Below are 22,309 nucleotides of genomic sequence, written 5' to 3'. Positions count from 1 at the left end.
CAACTGAAAAGCAATAATTAAGGATCCTGGTCCAAGAATACAAAATTTGTTATGGTTTCAGTGACACCTGATCCGCCATCCACACACTGGAAAAGTCACAATAGTAGAGGACAACTGAATAAGAGTGCCAGGCAAAGATGTTGTAAAAGGTTGTTGTAGCAGGCAGGTCTGCATTTTTAGAAGATAAATTTTTTGGTAAGCTACCTGTAATTAAATCGTTAATGAAATAAAATTGTCCTCAGTTCAAATGTACCATCTCAAGTTTAGATCATTCCTAGGCCAGCCTTGGGAGGGCCATGGGATTCTGGGTCAGCCCGTCTCGGTGGAAATGCCCCTGAGCAGCCTGGGGTTGCTGGGGGGTGTTGGGTTATTTTTCCTGGTGGGGGTGGGCAGCAGAGGGGTGGGGGATTGCAATGGAAGTTGCACTAGGGGCCTGGGGGGAGGAGAGGATGTGAGAGGCAGGATACAGACGGTTAACAAGGTTGCCCTGTGAAAAACACACCCACAGAGAAGTGCACGCGTATAAGGAAGAGTTGGGCAGGAAGGAACCTTGTCTCTCTTGCCTGTACTCATTTCGGCCCCTGGTTCTGCCTTGAACTTGGACTCTCTCGTTACTGGTACTGCCAAACTGTAACTCCTGTCAGGAAACAGGTGGTTAGACAGTTCCTGAAGGTGCAAATAATTGTGTGATCATGAAAATGAGTTTTTGACGACCCCAGTGGAAAATGGAGCAATTTGTAAATGTTTGGTGAAATATTAAGACTTCGGTTATGGGGAACGAGATGGTCGTGAAATACTTTGTTAGCTGTTGGAATCTTGTGGTGCAGGGAAGAGTTAATCTGCCATCCCGTGAAAACTCTGCTGTGCTGTGAAAAAACCCAAAACTTTTAATCAATTTTGTTAATCTTGTTTTTTGCTACTTTCTGGGGCCCCAAACACCCTGTCCCCACTTCTGAGTCTGCTTTGCCAGATTTTTTTTTTCCTTCTCTGCCCCAATCCTCCCCAGGCTCCAAGCTTAGCCACCTTGTCACCTCCTCCCTGAAGGCAACTCTGCCAATTCTAGAACCTGTTACGAGTTTCTTACCTTATTATGCTTCCTTGAGCATGGTGTACAAATACCTATTCAAGTCACATTCACTGTAGGAAAACATTTTATTTTAAATTATTAGACAACACATTCACTGTGGACTATTTAGAAAATACAGGAAATCGAAATTAAAATCATATAGTATAATGCCACTACTCAGAAATACATTAGTGACTTTTTTACATTTAGTGATTTTTTTTTACATTAAAAACTATATCAAATTTCATACCTGCTTTTTTCTCTGAAGACTATTTTATGGTCATTAGAATTATTTAAAATATTTTAAATGACTGTAAAAGATAGTTTTGCGGGTGTGTCATGGTTTATTTCATTTTCTTATAGACCATTTTGAGATTTGAATATCAATTACATTGAGATGAACATATCTGTATAAATCTTTGCTGAATAAGTCTGTTATTTACTGAGAAATGAAATTACTGCATCAAAGATATGAATGTTTTAAGGAGTTTATCATAAATGACCAGATTGCTGTGCCAGAAGTTTTCCACGGCCACGGCAGTGTGAGGGAAGACTGTCTCTTCAGGGCCAGCATGGTAATGCTCTTGCTAAAAATCGTGGTATAAATTTCAGAGGTTTTAGTCTCTGTATATGCTGCCCCTACCTGGGATCGCTCATTGCTGCCAATGATGGATGGTGGGGGTGGGGAGGATGGGGACCTGTTTCCTTGCAGACTCAGCACTTTGTTCTGCCTCCACCCCTCACATGAGTCACAAGCTCTCGCCATGAACATGTCTCATAACTTGGAGGAGTCTTCACTTTGGAGGCAGAGGTGCAGGAGCATTCTCTGGGAAGCACTTGGGAATCACTGGTTGTATTAGTCAGGATTCTCCAGAGAATCAGAGCCAACAGGATGTGGATATGTGGGTATGTCAGTGTGTTTATATATATATGTGTGTGTGTGTGTGTGTGTGTGTGTGTGTGTATGTATACATGTATATATTAGAGAGAGAGAGAGAGAATGCTTGAGATTTAATTTTAGAAATTGACTCACACACTTGGAATTTGAAGGGTAAGGCTAGCAGGCTGAAGACCCAGAGGAGAGTTGGTGTTGCAGTCTTGAGTCCAGAGGCAGTCTGGAAGCAGAGTTCCTTCTCCCTCGGGAGAGCCTCAATCTTTTTCTCTTGAGGCCTCCAACTGATTGGATGAGACCTACCCACATTATGGAGAGTAATCTGCTTTACTCAAAGTCTACGGACTGAATACTAATCACATGTAAAAAAACCCATCACAACAACATGGAGACTGGTGTTTTGACCAAATATCTGGGTACCATGGTCTTGCCAAGCTGACACATAAAATTAATCATCACACTGATCTAAAAAGTTGAGGTACCACTGAGTTTAATGTTCTCCTATACATATGCAAAAATAGAATTTAAAAATTACTTAATTTTTCCTGGGAGCCACTGGAGGGCACTCTGAACAAGGGAAATGGAAGATGTGGTTCATCTGCTGTTTTTTTCTGGACCAACCTCAGCACTGCAGAGAGACCCTAGGGTTCTCCACTCAAGTCCCTAACTTCACAGTTGAGAAAGTTACTTCCACTGCCCGGAAGTTTACACTGCAAGATCACAGAGTAAATTAATGATAGGGGCTAGAGTTAAAACTGTGGTTTTTCTGACTTTACATTTCATGTTCTTTCCATTTTAGGGTATTCTAGTAACTTATACTAATTGTAAGGTAATTAATATAAGTTAGTCATTCATGATCATGAATGATTTAATGGAAGTAATTTGAATAAATGAGTTATTTTGCTTTTTATAAGTTACATGTGATGAAATGGCACCTTTGTTATGCAGACTTCATGAGTTAAGAATCCGTCAAGAATGAATTACGAGATGAAGAACTTTCAGAATAACCCAAATTGGTTAGTACTGGGTCTGTAGCTAGCTTTGGTGAACACTCTAAAGTTTTGTTTGTTTTCCTTTTTGTAAAATACTCCCTTACAGAAACACAGAGGAGGCTTGTGGCCCATGAAGACTCGGCCTGCAAAGACTCCTTTCTTTTTTCTTGGGGGTGTATGGGGGTGTGTTGGGGGTGGGTGATTAGGGAAAAGGGGATGCACATAATGATTTCACCTTTTGGAATCAAGTCTTTTGGCCCTAGATTGGAATGTCCGAATACCTGATTGTTAGAGGTGGGCCGTGTGCATGAAAAGCAGATTTCTTTGGAGTGTGGACAGGTGATCCAGAGTAGTGATTCCTAGCCTATTCAGAAAATTCTGTTTGTTTCAAATATCTTCTCTTTGTCCTTGACCTTTGGCGCCAACTCTTGTTATCTGAAGGGTGAATTCCTTCTGCTGTTTCTGTCTCCTTTTTATCCACGTGGATTACTTGTCTCTCCACCAGGGGGCAAGCGAAGTAAAGCAGTCAGTCTGACATTGACTTCATCACTGCAAATCCACGGCGGTGATGCCTTCTTAGCATGTTTACAGCAAGGAGGGAGTTGGTGTGTGTGTGTGTGTGTGTGTTTATTTGCTATATTTGACTGCATAGCATTGCCACGTTTTCAACTCAGCCTCTTAGAAATCCTTTTAAAATGATTGTAACACAAGTAACAGTTTCAGTGGAAACTCTAATACTATAAGCCTTGTCTAATATGCATATTTCAGACTTGCCAGAGCCCCTCTTTCATGCCTGAGATTCGGTCTTGATCTATTTATTTGGCTAGAGAAGCGCTCAGGAATGTGGTTACAGAATGTTCTTAGAGACGTTGCAGACCGTAGATCTGACAGAGATCTACGTACTTTCAACGTACTCTTACTAAATAACCAGAATCCCCTATAGCATGCAGGGTCCCTCCCGTCTCGTCCTGCCCAAACTGTGTCTTAATTTAAAGTCAGGTTCATTTGGAATTTGCCTCCCTCACTATTTTAGACTGTTTAGAACAACGTAAGGATTTTTTTCAGTGTTATTGAGATGTAATTGACACACAGCACTGTGCAAGTTTGAGGTATATACAGCATTAATCACTTGACATACATGTAGTGCAAAATATAGGAACAACTTTTTAGAATGGGTAAGAAGTTTAGAAAATAGGGAAAAATAAACAACTAATTTGGGCTTTGTTATTGGATGAACAGTGAAAATACAGAATTGACCTTGCACTAATCAAGATATTGAAACATAATGGATAAGAGAAATACTTAAATTGGGAGTTTTATTTCCCTACAGATTCATACGTGTCAGAGAGTCATTTGTATGGGAAGAGATTTGACTTTGGGATGATGAGTCCCAGCCTCGCTGAAAGCAAGTGCCCTGTTCTTGCCAGTGTGGATTTACCTGATTAATTTCCTTATTTAAATCCCTATAAAAAAGGTGGATAATGAAGTCACTTGATCTTTTTTATGCTCATTACAACATATATTTATTAAAATGTAACACAGAGATAGTTCTTCTTTTCCCTTACTGCCTTTCCGTTCTTTTTCTTGAGTTGTTTTTTTTTTTTTTTTTTTGATGGAGGTGCTGGGGATTGAACCCAGGACCTCGTGCAGGCTAGGCATGTGCTTGACCGCTGAGTGGTTTCCTTCTGCTCACCCTCTTACTGCCTTCTCTGATTTGAGGATTTAAGAAGCGGGCCTTGCTATCAACTGCCCCAGGCATTCTGCAAGACTCGGTTTTAGTAAATATGTACCAGAGCTGCTTTTTCAGATGGAACCTAGCGCATGTCCATTTCCTAGTTCCAGACTGCATGACTAGACTCGTTTTTGGATGCTTTGAGTGGCTATAGAAGACTGCCACTTTACTGAAAAAGCAAACAGGAAAACGCCAAGCCTTACAGTTAGCTGCTATCAGTTTGCCTTTAATTACTTCCTGAAGTACCTGTTAATGGCTCATTACTTATAAAAATAAATTATAGGTGCTCTGCAGCCCTGTTTGTAGTTTCTTTAAAGTTTTTGATTTGGCTGCCACCAGGAAAATGGGTGCGTGGCCGTCATACGGGCCTGTGAATCAAATTGCTTTGTGATTTTATATGTTTAATAAAGAGTGCTGCAGGGCTGTGTGCAGAAGGGGTTAAGCTGAGGTGGAAGAAAGTGCCTTATGACAAACATCACATCTTCTTTAGAACCGTGTTGGCTGCCTGTGTTCTATTCTTAGCAAATCGAGCTGATTGGGTTTTAGCCCTGGTTTGTGTGGTTTTACATGCATAATGGTCCCTTTTCATTCACAGCCTTTGGAACTGCTTGAGTTTTCAGTCATCTTCCCTAGATAAAGTAAGTCACAATGAGTTTCCAACTTCTTTTTTCTTTTTGAAAGAAAACTCTTTTTTTCCCATAAAATTACACACGGCATCCCAATTTATAAGGATGAAAACAGAACTACTCTTTTTGGGGAGGAGGGATGAGTCGCTCAGAACATTGCCCAGATATCTCCCGAAGGGACCTCACCCTGACCTCGAACTCCTCAGAACTCAGTGCGGACGACACTGACATGGAAGACGAAATTGCTTCTGTATTAAGGTGCCTTATATTTTGCATTCAGTTTTTATACTTGCTCAGCTGCGTACTTGTACGGGGCTCTTGTCTGCCTTTGTGGGAGCTGAACTTTACATCAGGGATTGGCAAACTTTTTCTATAAAGGCCAAGGCAGTAAATATTTTCGGCTTTCTGGGCCATATGGTCTCGGTGACAACTACCCAGCTCTGCCTTGTTTGCACGGACGCAGCCTGGACACATGTCAGTGAATGTGCATGGCAGGGTTCCGATGAAACTCTATTTACGGACACTTGAATTTGGATTTTGTGCAATTTTCACGTGTAATGAAGTGGTTTTTTTTGGAGTTAGGCCTAATTTTATTTATTTATTTATTTATTTTTTGTTTTTGTTTGTTTGTTTTTTAACATTTTTTATTGATTTATAATCATTTTACAATGTTGTGTCAAATTCCAGTGTTCAGCACAATTTTTCAGTCATTCATGGACATATACACACTCATTGGCACATTTTTTTCTCTGTGAGTTATCATAACATTTTGTGTATATTTCCCTGTGCTATACAGTGTAATCTTGTTTATCTATTCTACAATTTTGAAATCCCAGTCTATCCCTTCCCACCCTCCACCCCCCTGGTAACCACAAGTCTGTATTCTCTGTCTGTGAGTCTATTTCTGTCCTGTATTTATGCTTTGTTTTTGTTTGTTTGTTTTTCTTTTTCTTTTTTAGATTCCACATATGAGCGATCTCATATGGTATTTTTCTTTCTGTTTCTGGCTTACTTCACTTAGAATGACATTCTCCAGGAGCATCCATGTTGCTGCAAATGGCATTATGTTGTTGGTTTTTATGGCTGAGTAGTATTCCATTGTATAAATATACCACCTCTTCTTTATCCAGTCACCTGTTGATGGACATTTAGGCTGTTTCCATGTTTTGGCTATTGTAAATAGTGCTGCTATGAACATTGGGGTGCAGGTGTCATCCTGAAGTAGATTTCCTTCTGGATACAAGCCCAGGAGTGGGATTCCTGGGTCATATGGTAAGTCTATTCCTAGTCTTTTGAGGAATCTCCACACTGTTTTCCATAGTGGCTGCACCAAACTGCATTCCCACCAGCAGTGTAGGAGGGTTCCCCTTTCTCCACAGCCTCTCCAGCATTTGTCATTTGTGGACTTTTGAATGGCGGCCATTCTGACTGGTGTGAGGTGATACCTCATTGTAGTTTTGATTTGCATTTCTCTGATAATTAGTGATATTGAGCATTTTTTCATGTGCTTTTTGATCATTTGTATGTCTTCCTTGGAGAATTGCTTGTTTAGGTCTTCTGCCCATTTTTGGATTGGGTTGTTTATTTTTTTCTTATTGAGTCGTATGAGCTGCTTGTATATTCTGGAGATCAAGCCTTTGTCGGTTTCACTTGCAAAAATTTTCTCCCATTCCGTAGGTTTTCTTCTTGTTTTACTTCTGGTTTCCTTTGCTGTGCAGAAGCTTGTAAGTTTCATTAGGTCCCATTTGTTTATTCTTGCTTTTATTTCTTCTAGGAGAAAATTTTTGAAATGTATGTCAGATAATGTTTTGCATATGTTTTCCTCTAGGAGGTTTATTGTATCTTGTCTTATGTTTAAGTCTTTAATCCATTTTGAGTTGATTTTTGTATATGGTGTAAGGGAGTGTTCTAGCTTCATTGTTTTACATGCTGCTGTCCAGTTTTCCCAACACCATTTGCTGAAGAGACTGTCTTTATTCCATTGTATATTCTTGCCTCCTTTGTCAAAGATTAGTTGACCAAAAGTTTGTAGGTTCATTTCTGGGCTCTCTATTCTTTTCCATTGGTCTATATGTCTGTTTTGGTACCAATACCATGCTGTCTTGATAACTGTAGCTCTATAGTATTGTCTGAAGTCTGGGGGAGTTATTCCTCCAGCCTCTTTCTTTCTCTTCAGTAATGCTTTGGCAATTCTAGGTCTTTGATGGTTCCATATAAATTTTATTATGATTCGTTCTAGTTCTGTGAAATAGGTCCTGGGTAATTTGATAGGGATTGCATTAAATCTGTAGATTGCCTTGGGCAGTGTGACCATTTTAACAATATTGATTCTTCCAATCCAAGACCATGGAATATCTTTCCATTTTTTAAAGTCTTCTTTAATTTCCTTCATCAATGGTTTATAGTTTTCTGTGTATAATTCTTTCACCTCCTTGGTTAGATTTATTCCCAGATGTTTTATTACTTTGGGTGCTATTTTAAAGGGGATTGTTTCTTTACTTTCTTTTTCTGTTGATTTATCGTTAGTGTAAAGAAATGCAACTGATTTTTGAACATTAATTTTGTAACCTGCTACCTTGCTGAATTCTTCAATCACCCTCATACCCTGATCTAAACCTAATTACCTCCCAAAGCCCCCACCTCCAAATGCCATCACTCTGGGGATTAGGGCTTCAGTGGTTAGGGCAGGGCAGGGCAGGGTGGGACACAAACATTTAGTCCATGACACTCACCAGTTTGCTTATTTCCATTTTCGTAAGAACAAAATTGAAATGAGTGCTCTCAGAAGGTTCGTAAGTTCCTGTATTTGCTCTTGTCAGGACCCCACAGAATTGTTGCCGAAGTCACATCCCAGTTTGTCTCTGAGCTGAGCAACAGGTTTTAAAGACTGGAAGCGGGTAGGGGTTGAAAAGAAAACACAGAAGCAAGGAGAGGAGCTCAACTGACAGAAATAGGCAGAAATCTGCTTCTTCTGTGGGTAATTCTGCGTCTTATGACTTGTCATCCATTCCTCCCACCCAACCACCCCAAGGACAGTGCTGTATTCCCCTAATGATGCCAGCTGTTGGCAGCTGTGTAGCGTACGCATGCATGTGTGTGTGTTATAATTGTTATTGGCTATGCACAGCAACCCTGTCCAGTCAGTTGACCACTGTTGTTCTGACATGACCCCGCACTGGCTGCAGAGCTCAAGACAAGAGGTGTAGGTGGTTGGACACACTTGCCAAAGTCACATCACAAGTTAGTGGCAGAGCTGAGATTGAATCTAGGCCTGCAACTCACGTCCTGTGTAATCGTCACATCATGCGACTTCCTGCAGCCTCCTGGGTGGTTGAGAAGCACTTGTGTAAACCTTATCTTCGAGGCTGGATGACAGAGTTTCCTGTTTCAGCTCCCCGTGTCCTGCCAGCTCTGTCATCTTTGACTGCCTTGCCATTTTGTGTCTCGGATTAAGTGTTGGGGAAATCTTGGGGTGGGGGTGGAAAGCCTTTTTCCTTCTAGGAAAGAGTCACCATTCTGTTGTCGACATTTAATGCTAAATTCCCTAGGAAATTAGGGACAAGCATATATTGGTTAGGAAATTAAAACTGATTATTGCACTGGCTAGATTTATCTAAAATAAAACCTTTTAAAATTTAAATATTGCTTTCTAGAAATGCTGTTTGAAGCAGAAACTGGTGTAGGAGAGGAAGAAACCCCCCAAATGGCTGATAGAAAAATAACTTAAAAAAAAGCAAGAAATGAATAAGTCATTTTCTAACGATAGCCAATATTCAGGATAAATATCCAGTTCTCTTAGGACTCGGATCTCAATAATATCTTATGAAATAAAGTGATTTTACTAGGCTAGAGCTTCTTATGGTATTTGGGGTCTGGGAATAGTGTTTGTAGAACTGCTTCCCGCGGGTCGTGTGTGTCTCATCAGGGCTTGGGACAGAGGCGTCTGGACCTTGGGGGGCCAGCTGGCTCCTGCAGCTCCTGTCGTTACAGGTCAGAGCCGGAGGGACATGCTGGTCTCCTTGGTTTCCGTGAGCTGGGAAGCCGGACTGTGTGTAGCGTGTCATTCCATTAGATGTTCTGGGTCCATCCAAGGGGTTGACACAGAGAGTTGCTTAAACTTCTTGAAAGAGAGACTTTTGGGGCAACCCCAGTCCTGGTTCCCAAGCCTGGATTTCAGTCTCAGCTCTGCCACTCACCGCTACTTATCCTCTGTCATCTTCATTTCCCTTCTGCACAAAATGAGGGTGACAGAAGCTGACAAAGGTTTGAGGTTAATGAAGACCGTGCACCCTGGCCCAGGGCAGGTGCTGGCCCAGAGTCGGAGTTCGACAAAACGTAGTTCGCTTTCCACTTCCTTCACCTCCTCTCCTTCCATGTGGTTCCAGAATAAAGTGACCCCTGAAGGACACAGGGGGCCAAAAGGCCGGTGAGCCAGGGAGTGTGGGGCCAAGGGACCCCGGGGCAGTCCATACTTGTCCTTGTGAGGGAGTGCTGTTTTTGTGCTGGACCCAGATGGAGGCCCCAGGTGGGCAGGAAACCTGCCACAGAAGTAAGTGACTGCCTGTGTCTGAATCCAGGCTTCTCCATTTACACTGTGGAAACTGGCACTTAAATGCCCACAAGTTACAAACTTAGACGCCTGGATCGCTGTACGGCATGGTACCTGTTTATCCTTCTTGACTACAATGACTTATTTCCTTGTTTCTCCTCCCACATGACTTTAAACTCAGTGAGGATAAGGACCGTGTTTATCGCATCATATGTCGTCACTGAACAGTGATTGTGGGACAGAGAACCTTGCCCAGAGCCAGGAGTTCAATATGGGCCCAATGAATGCTTGTTAAGTAAATACAGTTTTTCTTACTTTTTCATTGTGTTTATTTATCTAAAAGTTGAAGGCCAACCTAATACAGTAAAGCACGTAAAGTGCACTAATCTTAAGTGTGCAGCTCGGTGATTTTATATATGTAACATATATATACGTACACACAGGTACAGACCCTGTAACAGCTAACCCAACTGCGACAGTAACTCCTGGTACCCGTAAGGTTTGCTTTTAAAGGGGAGTGTCTGTATTATGTATCCTAATTTTAACATTAAAACTCATTTACTCAGCTATATTTTCTAGAACACTTATTTTATTTTATTTTGTTTTTATTTTATTTGTTGTTTTATTATTATTATTTTTTAATGCAATTCTTTCTTCAGTTAACACTTAACCTGGAAACTAATGTAGAAAACAAGCAAGCGAGGGAATGTTTTGGTTGAAGCTGGAATACGTGCTCACCCCCACCTTCTCCCGCCCAGGGGAGTTATGTAGCCACCGGGTGTCTTGGGAGTTCATAGCAGGAAAAGATTAGGGTGTCTGGAGCAGCGAGGGATGACCCTAGACCTGAGATTGGAGGTGAGAAGGTGAGGGTAGTTAGAGGGAAAGGAAGTGGCCTTCCTGCCTGGGAGAGATGCTAGAGGAAAAGGAGCCTACGGTCTGAATGGCCCTGGGAGCTCGTGCTCCGGGATTAGTAAGGACCAAGGGGGTCACCGTGGGGCAGCCAGTGCGAAAGGGTAAAGGTTGTCTGGGAAGACAGTTAGTCCTCTCCCAACATTCGATTGGATTTCCTCATGCATTTTGTTTATATTTTACTCCAGACAAAGAGACGTCAGCTGTTTTTCTTTAGATGGCTAGATCCTGGAAAATACCTAAGGATGGGGAGTTACATTTGTGGTCCACCAGGTCATGGGCAAGGAATCTGTAATGCCAGGTGGTACCATTTCCTTGAGCCATTTGAAGACTTTAGGACTCTGAGGTCTTTAGAACTGTCAAGACGCAAGTTGCAAAGAAGGAGTGCAGAGACTGAAAAGAAAGAGGCACAAGAGATGCATTTATATTTATAGACTCTAATGACACCAGCGATGGTGTGAGTACTGAGAGTTCTCCTAATTATAAATAGGGAGGCTGTTAAAAGGCTCAAATGTACTGAGTCTATTTCTTCCAAGGCAAAGAGAGCTATTGTTCACCTCTGGGAGAGGCAGCCGCTCCCACAGGTGCATAGGTTGTCATTAAGTGTCGTTAAATGACAGGTCATTAGATGGATCCTACTACCTAAAGCAGTCGTGCTTTGCAGCGACCCTGTTGTGTCAGCAAGATGAGCCGTCCGGCACTGATGAAATGATTGTCTGGCTCTAGAGAAGAGCCTCAGAGTTCAAGACACTGAATTTTAGAAAGAAATCATGAAAAATACTTTTGTTGTTGACAGCAACGTTGTTAACATTTCTGCTTTCAGTTCTTTGCTAAATTCAACGTTTTTGTGATTTAGTTCTACAAATTCAGTAGATGTGGGACAAAAAGGCCCTATACGGTGAGGTGGACAAACAGCAAGTGAACAGAATTGCAGAAGCTCTTGCCTGCATGGAACTTACATTCTCGTGTAATAATTCCAGTGTTTTTCCACATTCTCATTGACAAGATGAAATAACTGCTAAAGAAAGGGTAAGCAATTCATTTGGCTGAAGTCTCAGTGGATTTTCAAGTACGTAAAATTGGGAGAAGATAAAGTTTTTAAGAAAGAAGAATATATAAAAGGAAATTCCCCCCAAAAAAAAGTAAATTCCAGCTCAAAATATTCATACCCACCGATGTCCACTCTTTAATAGCGTTGGAGAACAGTCTCTCTCTCTCTGTCTTAACATTTCAGGAGAATTCTTTCAGAATTATTAACAGGTAGTTTTAAATATCTCAGGTAAGTATTTAAACATCTCATTTAAATATTTAAATATCTCATTTCATCTGGAAACTAAATAGAATTTGACGGTGGATAACCAAAGCTACAAATTAAATGAAGTATGTAAATATCAATGATGTAAACGTTTGTCATCCATAGACCAAGAAGGTCTCGGGTGGCTTTCAGATTTAAAAAAAAAGTACCTGTAAACACTTCAGCCATTTCTTTCATGTTTAGCTATTAGAGTAAAGCTGTATCTGAAACCACTACATGTTAAGGGACCCAAAGAAATACTGCAGCACATCAGTGCTGTGGTCCAGTAGCTAAAATATTCTTACTTTTTCTGATTTCTTGAGGGTGTGAGGGAGCAGAAGCACACAGGCAAATGAAAGGAAAGTTTAGTGAGTGTTTTGTCACGATTGCCTGCTTTGAAAAGCAAAGTAAACGTTAAAATAATCAGCACATGTTTCTCTCTTATTTATAAGAAGTAAGTGCTGCTTAAAGTGCTGCTTTTAAAGAAGGTTATTTTAAAAAACAACTTTATTTTGGTATAATTCCTGTACAGTAAACTACACATATCTCAGATGTACAGTTTGATGAATTTTGATAGATGTACACACCAACAAACCCGCCGTAATCAAGACACCTAACATTTCCATCACTCCCCAAGAGGTGCAAATTTCGAACTCCCAATTTATCTCTTCCTACCCAAGAGGGTTATTTTTAAAAAATAACCAAATACCTTATAATCTTTTCCTTAAATAGAAAAGCACCAGTATTAAAAAGAAAAAGAAAAGATTAATTACCCAACGTTTTAGTTGGAGTTTTACTTTCAAACCCAAGAATTCCTGGTGGTTTCCAAACTTGGCGCTAAGGAATTTTTCTGTTCCAAATTAAAAAAGTACAAAACATGATTTGTCAGTTATTTTCATACTTCTTAAGTTTAAATTTTAGAGACAGTTTAGAGACTAATGATTCAAATAAACTGTAAGAACTGTTTATAATTCTAGCAGAATAAAAGTAATTCTCCTAAAGGTCTCATACAAATATATTCATATTATTTGTATTAAAAGTTGGGAACCTAATCCACTAACTTGAGGGCTTCAAAGTTTTTTTCCCCTGGTTTTAGCCAAAAAAAAAAACCACCCCAAAAAGCAAAACCTCTTAATTTTCTTTTCTCCTTTGAGTTTCAGTTACTATAAAGGTAATGGCATGAGAGAAATTTTCAGAAAGGAAAAAACTCATCCATAATTTATTCCACACCATTTTTATATGCCAATATATATTCTGATAATTATAATGGTAGTTGACCCATAGTTCTATACTTTTTTTTTATTCAGTTAACGTCTTTATGTATTATCAGTTTTACATAGTATAATCTCATCTATATGCAGTTCCAATTTTGAATCTTAATAGTCTGATAGATTTTTTTCATAAGAACAAAAAAATCATTATTCATTTTGGTGAATTTTTTTTCACTGTTTTAGAGAGTTCTAATGGTCTAGTTAAATATCTTGCTGCTGAGAGATGCCTTCAGGAAGGCAGCGGGTGATTTCTTAGGAAATCAAACCTGTGAACTCATCCTCTTTAGTTTGCCTGACATTAGTAGGTAAGAAAATTCAGGGTGAACAACTGCTTTATTTTACTGTAAAATCAGCAGTTTTACTCATGTACATCATATTTTGTATCAATAATCTTTGTTTAAAAAATAAAAACTGGGCACACTTTTACTCTACCTGATTCTGTTTTCCTTCTCCCACTTGAGTTTGACAATTTGATTATTGAATTGTGAAAAAAAGCCCTGAGTTCAAAGAATTTTTACCTTGAAGGATCCAAAAAATATCTAGTAGTAAAATAAGCCATTGCTTGTGTTAAAACTTAAAGTGAGTCATTTAACTGCATCCATTAAAAAAAAAACAAAAACAAAACTCTTGTATTGCTTACCTCTGGTAGAGATTGTGGTAGGATGCTAAGATCATTAATAAAAATGCCTGTAAATTATTTTAAATGTTTCAGCTTCATCTGACCATAGAGTTAGCATATTCATTCATTACACAAAAATTTATTGGGCACCTCACCTACTATGTGTTGAGTATTTTGTTAGACATAAATGTGACTAAAATATGGACCATGACCCCAGATGAAAATGTTACTTCAAAGATAAAGTTCATCTGTAAAATGAACTTCACAGATTACAAATAACACCATTAAATTTTCACAAGAATCTCATAAAGCAGATGTTGGTTGAGTGTTTGCTTGTGCACGTGTGCTTTGTTGACACCCATTACGTCTCGATACCATGTGTGCCCATCAGTAACAATATAGATTTGTAATTGTTGCTTTATGTAGCTGTTTTCAAAATCACATGGGGAAAAGGAAAAAGGAAATATACACGAATATTGACTTTCATATTTATTTATGTAGTTACCCGTGCTGTGTTTTAATCTCTTCACATGGATCAAGTTATAGCTGGTGTCCTTTCATTTCAGCCTGAAGGGCTCCTCGCAGGAGCCGTTCTTGTAGGGCAGCTTACTAGGGACACATGCTCTCAGTCTTTTAAATCTGGGACTGTCTTAATTTCTCTTTCATTTTCGAAGAATAGTTTTGAATATAGAATTCTGAGTTGATTGTTTTTTTTTTTTTTAAAGCATTTAGAATGTCACCCTGTTGCCTTCTGGCCTCCATGGTTTCTGACAAGAAATCAGCTGTTAAGCTTATGGTGGCTCCCGTGCACGTGACATGTCTCTTACTTCTTGCTACTTTTGGGATTCTCTCTTTGTTTTTCAATACTTTAATTACAATGTGTCTCAAGGTGGACTTCTTTGAATTTATCATACTTGGAGTTTGCTGAACTTCTTGGATATGTAGACTGAATGTTTTGGCCATTGCTTCTTCATATGTTCTTTCTGCCTTTCTCTCCTCTTTTTTTCTGGGACTACCATTATGCATATGTTGATATGCTTGATGGTATCTCATAGGTCTCCTAGGTTATGTTCATCTCTTGCATTCTTTTTTCTCTCTCTGCTAAGATTGGGTAATCGCAATTGACTTATCTTCAAGTTTACTGATTCTTTCTTCTCTCTGCTCATACTTGATATTGAATTCCTCAGTTCAGTTGTACTTCTCAACTCCAGAATTTCTATTTGATTTCATTTTACAGTCTCTAGCTGTTTATACTGATATTCTCTATTTGGTGAAACATTGCTTTCAGGGTTTCCTTCAGTTCTTTGTACATGGTTTCCTGTAGCTTTTTGAGCACATTTAAAATGATTGATTTAAAGTCTGTCAAGTAAGTTTAATATTTGGGCTTCCTTAGAAACCGTTTCTATTTTCTTTCCTTTCCTTTTTTTAACCTGTGCATGGCCATACTTTCTTGTGTCTTTACATGCCTTGTAATTTTTTTTGTTGTTGAAAACTGGATGATTTGGATACTATAATGTGGCTACACTGGAAATCAGATTCCCCCTCCTTCTCAAGCCTTGTTATTCTTGCTTTTTGTGGTTGCTGATCTTTGTTTAGTGCTTTCTCTGAACTAATTTTGTGAAGCCGGTATTCTTTGTCATGTAGGCCATTGTCATCTTTATTTGGTTAGTGTAGTGATCAGCTAGCATTTTTGACAGAGGTTTTCTTAAGCATCTCAAACCAAAAAGAGAAAACAGAAGAAGAAGAAGGGGAGAAAAGAAAAAGACAGAGTTAAATAGCTAGTGGGCTGTGTGTGTTGGGGCATGCCTTCACCCTCAGCCGCACAGTTTACCACTCTGCCCTAGCCTTCGCTTCCTGCTTGCACAGAGCCTGAAAGTCAGCTAGAAATGCAAAATTAGGACCTTCTCTGGTCTTTTCTGGGCATATACCCTGCCCTGGGCGTGTATATGAGCTTTCAGATTCCCAGGAACATGGAGGAGCTTTTGAAGTTTTTATTTCCCCAAATATCTCACTCTTCTCAGGCTTTTTGGTTTTCCATTGTTTGTCCTAAACAGTATCCTTTGCCCCAAGTGGCAGCAGATAATTCATTTGCCTTTAAACATTTTGGACAAATGCCTTTTGGGTCTTAATCTCTTCACTCAAGGAGAGTGCTGAATTAGTTGGAATAAAGATAAGACCTTTGCATCAGTCATTCATGGAGCCACCAGGCAGGTCAAACAGAACCATACTTATTTGAAAACAAGGTCTGTTCTGATCCTTCCAGCACCAGTAACCCACACCAAGGAAGTGGGTTGTATCTTCAAAACCACCACTGAGCTGAGTAGGGGGGACATGGGGCCAGGGTAAGTTGAAATGCCACAAATCTCTCTTCCTGATGTTTAGCCACTTTTTTCTTGATTATGTGTTCATCTGGTTGCTGCAAAGCTTTAACCAGTTTTTAGATTTCAGATAAAATTGATTCTGACAGTTTTTATTAGCTATTTTGTGGAGGGACTGGCCTGTGGAATTCCCTACTCCACTGTTTTCACTGATGTCACTCACGTGCTTTAAAAATATTGCAAATGTAAAAGAAAACATATGTGTGAGCTGAGTGCAATTACCTTTGGTACAGAGCAAATTGGAGAGGAGAGAGATTGAATGAGAAGAAGAGAGAAGGAAATGGGATATTAACTGACCCAACCTCAGGCACCAAACAGTGAAGTCTTCCTAGAAAGTTATGCAGTTCATGTGTCTCTTCTATTAGGGGAACAGTGTTTGGTTGCCTGTAACAGAAAACTTAACTAATACTGGCTCAGTTAGGAATTTGTTCGAATCATATAATGAGAAACGTGAGATGGACAGGCAACGGCCAGGGAAGTAGCCCAATGATGCTGTTGAGAACACAGGCCCTATATTGGTGTTTCTCGTTCACTGTAATTAGAATATTGGCTCCTGCATCCTCTGTTGTTGCCTTTTGATCTCAAGATGGCTGCTGCAGCTCCAGATATCCTCTTTGCATCCAAGACAGAGAATTAGCACGAGGCCTTTTCCTGATATATGTGTGTGTGTGTGTGTGTGTTGTGTGTGTGTGTTGTGTGTGTGTTTTAAAGTTGGGACAGAAAGCTCTCCTCAGAAGACTTCTTATGTTTAATTAGCCATGAATGGGTTCCATTCCCATTCATGTCAGTACTGGCCAAAATTGAGATTACCATAGCAAGTTACGATACTTTCCTTAGGGCCGAAGAAGGGCCTGTCCTTCAAGAGATCAAAGGATCAGGGTTCTGTAAGCCAGGACAAAAGAGGGAGTGGCTGTTAGGTAGACGAGGGGCAGTGGTGGTCGTGGGCAGAAACCAGGAGGGATGGCAGATAAACGCAGAGGTGGCTACTTGGAAGGTCCAAATTGGAACAAGCTGTCATGGTTACTGGGGAAGCGAAGGGGCTGGAAATGAGGATCAGAAACACAAAATGTCCAAACAGTCATTTAATGGGGGTAAAACCAGAAGTGTCGACTCAGCCAAATTTAAGCCAAAGCCAGTGGCATTTCCGAAGCTGGAACAAGGGCCCCGAGTCCATGTCAGGGACCAGATGGAGCGAAGAGAATTCTGCTGAGTGCCTTGTTTCTGGCTCTGCTTTTTGCCTGGTGGGAGTTTACGCTGCATTTAGGGCTGGCAAGCAGTTTCTGGCAGGTGTGGCAAACTCCAGGCCCTGAGACAACTGGTTAACTCTGGGTATGAACAGCAGCGTGCAGGGGCTGAGCAGATTCCAAGCATTGAACTGGAGATTGAGGAAGGGTTTTTCAGGCCCAACTGGGGAAACTGGCAAGAGTCCCGGACTCAGGAGCCAGATTTACAGGGCAGTTCCCAAAACAGGAGCTTGGGAACAAGCTTGGGGGTGAAGCCCTGTTATTTGAGGGTTGGAGGCAGGCTGGGATCAGGGTACTAGGAGCCCTTTGATTAAAGCTGGGACTTTAGTGGGGGGACTGTCAGCCAGTGCTACCTGATGTAAGACCTCAGGGCGGAGCTGGAGCTGGCTCAAGTTAAAGGGCTTTAATCTCTGAGTGGGATTGGCGGTGAGAACTGAAGATTTGGCCAAGCCTAAAGCAGATGGGGATCAAGTGGTCCCAGCTGGGGAGGGGCACGTGAGGATGTAGCTTCGTAGAGAGTAGATACAAGAAGCATTTTGGAGATAGCTTTTATGGGACTTGGCAAGAATGTTGGAGTTTGAGCCTTGGTGGCTGGCGTTATCAAAAATATGGGGAATGTCAAAGCAGCAATAACTTTTGATGCTAAAACCCCTTGAGACAGGAAACATAGTCGTTGATTATATGAGACTGGGTTTGAGAAAGAGAGGACAGCTAAAAATAAAGGCTGGAGTCATCCACATCCAGACAACGATGGAGTGAGATTGGACGGGGAGAGGGCATGGAGAGAGGGTTCAGCTTATGTGACACAAAGAGAAGCCATTCCCTCAGATGGATTTGTTTCCTGTTCAGTTGGTTTCCCCATGAATTCTTTTCCCAGATCCCTCCTATTTCTGGTTGATTCTTCTTTCTTAATGTTTTCAATTATGCTCAATTTCCCCACAATTTGCACTTTCTTATGCCTAAAAGGTTTACTTAAATTCTTCAAGGATTAAAACAAACAAACAAGCAAAATCAGAGAGCACCATCTTCCCCTCCCCGACACAAGGATGTGTGTTTATTCTGTAAGATTTCCATTTAGAGTAATTGTTACTGATGGCTACCTCCCAAGATTCTTTAGTGACATTTCCTTGACAAATGGCAAAAGAAGACCGTGTTGCTCCTTTCTCCTTCATTCTTTAGTCGTGCAGCAAATGGGAGGAAGGGAGACGCTGCTGTCTTATCACAGCCACACCAGTGATTCCAGCTCGAACATTCTGACCACACCCTGCACCTCGGAAGGAGCACTCCTTTAAGCCATGAAGGATTCTTTTCTTTCTGTGTTAAGTTAGAGGTGGGTTTTTAAAGATTTGTATTAATAAGGAAAAAGAAAAATAATTAAAACCAACATAAAATAGATGGTTGCATAAATTGGTATAAGGGTACCTAAGTGCAAATAATACATAGGACAAAGGTGTACGTTCTCAACAGTCTGAATGTCTAAGTTGTTCTTTGAACCTGTGATTTGGGGGGTAGAGGTGTCCACTGGTTTTTCAAGCACACATGGCAAATGTAAAGAATGTCCCAGAACGAAAGTCAAAGCTATAGATAAGGTATTCATATGTTGATGAAACCAGGCAGCGTTAAGGGTAATTACACACCGGAACTGTTGGGGGCAAAATAGGACTTTTGGTCACCCAAGTTCAAGACCTCAACAGTGGCTCACAGTTCGCATAACTCAAGGTGAAGTGAAATGAAAGTCAGGCATTTGCTCCTTGTCCTGGCCTCCAAGTGGAAGTGCTGTTTTGTTACATAAAATACAGGTGGTGCCAGGCCTGGAAACGCCAAAATGAGATTGTCTTAGTCGTTAGGCTTTTCCTGTTGCTTTTCAAGTCAAGGTGACGATGTTTGGAGACCGTGCCGAGGATTCAGGGCCCAGCCCTGTAGGTACTTAATGACTTCAGTGTGGGCTTTTAATCTCCTGCCCAAGTGTTATCTTACTTGCCCAGACAGGCCTTCACCATTCTAGGAGAGTGGGAAAATTAACACTGCCGGAGCAACCCGGGAAGGAAAGAAATGTCTGAAGGTAGAAATGAATTGCATTAGTATTTATTTTAATGCGGTCTGGAAACGTCCAGCTTGAAATCTCTGTGCTGCTTAGGGAGAGCCCAGCACCCTTCCGTGGAAGGAAAAAAAGAAAAAGAGGATTGAAAAATATACAGAGCATGGCTATCTTTAATGCTGGAGTTAGCGATCAGGAAACCCGAAATGCTGAATGCAATAAAATGTTGACAGCAGTTTCACGTAACATGCGGTAACTCTGGACTAGAACGACATCTTTGGCACCAAAGGAAATCAAGAGAATAAAAGCAGCAGTCGTCAGGATTTGAAGTAAGCCACAGATTATTACCATCTGTACGTTTTACAGACCCCTTGCAAAACCAGAAAGCCAGGACCCAGACCGGAGAGTCAGTATATGGAACTCGAGGGTATGTTGTTAGACAGAAGAAACTCAGAAATTGGTCTGAATTTTTAAATACACTGCCTCATAAAACCTGACAATTTTTTTTTCCGGTGACTGTGTCACTGATAGTTCATTTGTCTAAAATCTGGAACATCAGGAGGAGTTATTTGTGTGTTTCATGTGGGAGCTACCATTGCTATAAATGTTTATTATACCAGGCCTTCATATTTTGATGACTTCTCCTTAGATGTAGAATTATTTGTAAATTGCTCTCTGATTTCAGATTGTTCTTATACAATGTGTTTTTGTGTTCTTTCCGGAAGTGTGTGGAAAGATCATCAAAAGCCACATTTCAGTGTTTGGAATAATGAGTCTATTGGTTTGTCACTGTCACGTATCTCTTAGCTAGTACTTTTCTATTTATTATCAAAAAGAAGCCCGTTAAATGTCTTCAGATTAATTTTTTTGCCTCATGTTTGATTGACATTGTAATTTGGGCCAATAGCTACGTTTCCGACAGTTGAGACGATGTGGAGACTAAATGTAAAACACAAAAGTTTTAGATCGTGTGTACTTTAATCAGGACTGATGTTTGCTCAGAGATCTTAGACCTAAACGTATAAAGCCTAGCTCTTGAAAAGCTAGATGCACTGAGAGGATGGGATGGGAGTGGGAAGTGGGGAAGAGGAGCTTAGGTTTTTTTTTTTAAACAAAAAGTGAGTGTATGTTTTAAAATAACATATGAATAAGAGAGGCCTATTCTTTTTTATAAAAAGTGAATGTATGTTTTAAAATAACAGATAGTGAATAAGAGAAGCCCATTTATCTACAATGTTTACATAAAAGAGTTAAATCCATCAGTGTGAGCATTAGGTAAATTATTTGACATCTCACTGAGAAATAACTTTCCTATAAATAGGTTTGATATAGAACACTGAAAATAAAATTTAATCGGACAGTTTTGACTTGAAAATAGCAATTAATGACAGATTGCAGAAGTCAGCCAATTAATCGTCACTTAGGGCTTTTCTATCTAACACATATGAAAGCTTGTTTATAAACAGGGAGTATTTTAAAATGTGAATTTCATATAATACTTGGCAATTCTTGGTTAATTTGGCAAACATTAAAAATCTTAGCTCTTTGATGCTTAGACTAGCCTCCTGGATATGAAATGTTCCATGGATAGATTTGTTCTTTGCTTGGAAGCTTTGAAAGCTTAATGTTTAGCAAGGCTTTTTAATTAATTAATTAATTATTTTATTTTCTCAGTTTAACCTCACTAATCAAAAGACATAGAGTGGCTGAATGAATTCAAACCAAACCAAACCAAAACAAAACAAAACAGATAAGCTCCAAGTATATAGCAAGGCATTCTTCACTGCAGCTTTTTCCTTTGGTCACTTTCAAGTCTCAGAATAATCCAATATGGAGTGTTTGGCCAAATTAAAATGAGGGAAGGGTGGAAAATAACAGGTGATTGCCACACCTGTTGAACACCAGGTTAGCAACTAAATCAAATCACACCCATTGCGTTTAATTCTGAAAACGACTCATCTGAATGTTCATTTTGCAACTGGAGTGTGTATACAAGTCTCTCCTGCTGCGTGTTCTTTCGTGTTAGGACAGCCCAATCCATTTATTTAATTAATGATGCAGATCCTTGGTTCACAGGCCAGTCTCGGGGGAGTAATTTAGCATATGTGAAAGGGCTCACGAGGCTCTCTGGACTCTTGGGTCCCATTTGATAAATTATTGCTTTAATATATTAAATGGACCCCAGTATCCTAAAAAAATTTTATATAATATCCACATGTTCATTTTTTCTTGCAGAAAAGTGTAACTTATGGCAAGAGTAGCTTAGAAATCCAAGCTCATTATTGAAGAAAAACTAATGGTCTTGTTTTGCATACCTTTGGAGAATATCTCAATGTGGGAAAAATGGTAAAGTTGATGCATATGTTTATAACATATTTTTAAATGTCTGTGTAAGCATCTTGAAGCTTAAGGAAAAAAAGTGCTAAATTGGCATAGTTGATTTTTCGTCTTGCAAAATAGCTTGTGAGCAACAAACTTGCCTTCAGCAGAAGGTACGGTGGAGATGACGCACTGAGGAATGTTCTTGATTTGTCTGGAAGCGTGTGGACGCAGGGCCAATGTGGACCCTTCACCTCCATCCTGCCTTCTTTTGGAAGTGGTGTTTGGCATTTCAGCTGTTTTAGTGGTGCCAGCTTGATAGGCATCTTGAGTCCATCACACAAATCCTGGGGCTTCTCCGGCCTCAGCTGTTCCGGTCT

The 22,309-nt window shown here is 40.1% G+C and overlaps 1 protein-coding gene across 8 annotated transcripts in view; it reads left to right on the top strand.

The window, feature by feature from the left end:
* The window catches only part of STOX2 (storkhead box 2), a 175,586-nt gene that overhangs the window by 21,454 nt on the left and 131,823 nt on the right, over positions 1 to 22,309 (top strand). Inside the window, exon 1 of one of the 8 annotated variants that reach the window (XM_032468560.1) lies at positions 19,163 to 19,939. The exons of the other annotated variants lie outside the window; for them this stretch is intronic. The gene's annotated coding sequence lies outside the window, so the exon portion shown is untranslated. Of the gene's footprint in view, positions 1 to 19,162; positions 19,940 to 22,309 lie in introns of those variants that run through there. 8 annotated transcript variants of the gene reach the window in all.

This window comes from Camelus ferus, chromosome 26 (assembly GCF_009834535.1).
Source record: "Camelus ferus isolate YT-003-E chromosome 26, BCGSAC_Cfer_1.0, whole genome shotgun sequence".
NCBI lineage: Eukaryota > Metazoa > Chordata > Mammalia > Artiodactyla > Camelidae > Camelus > Camelus ferus.
The sequence above is the reverse complement of the archived record's forward strand: the minus strand, read 5'-3'. Positions and strand labels throughout refer to the sequence as shown.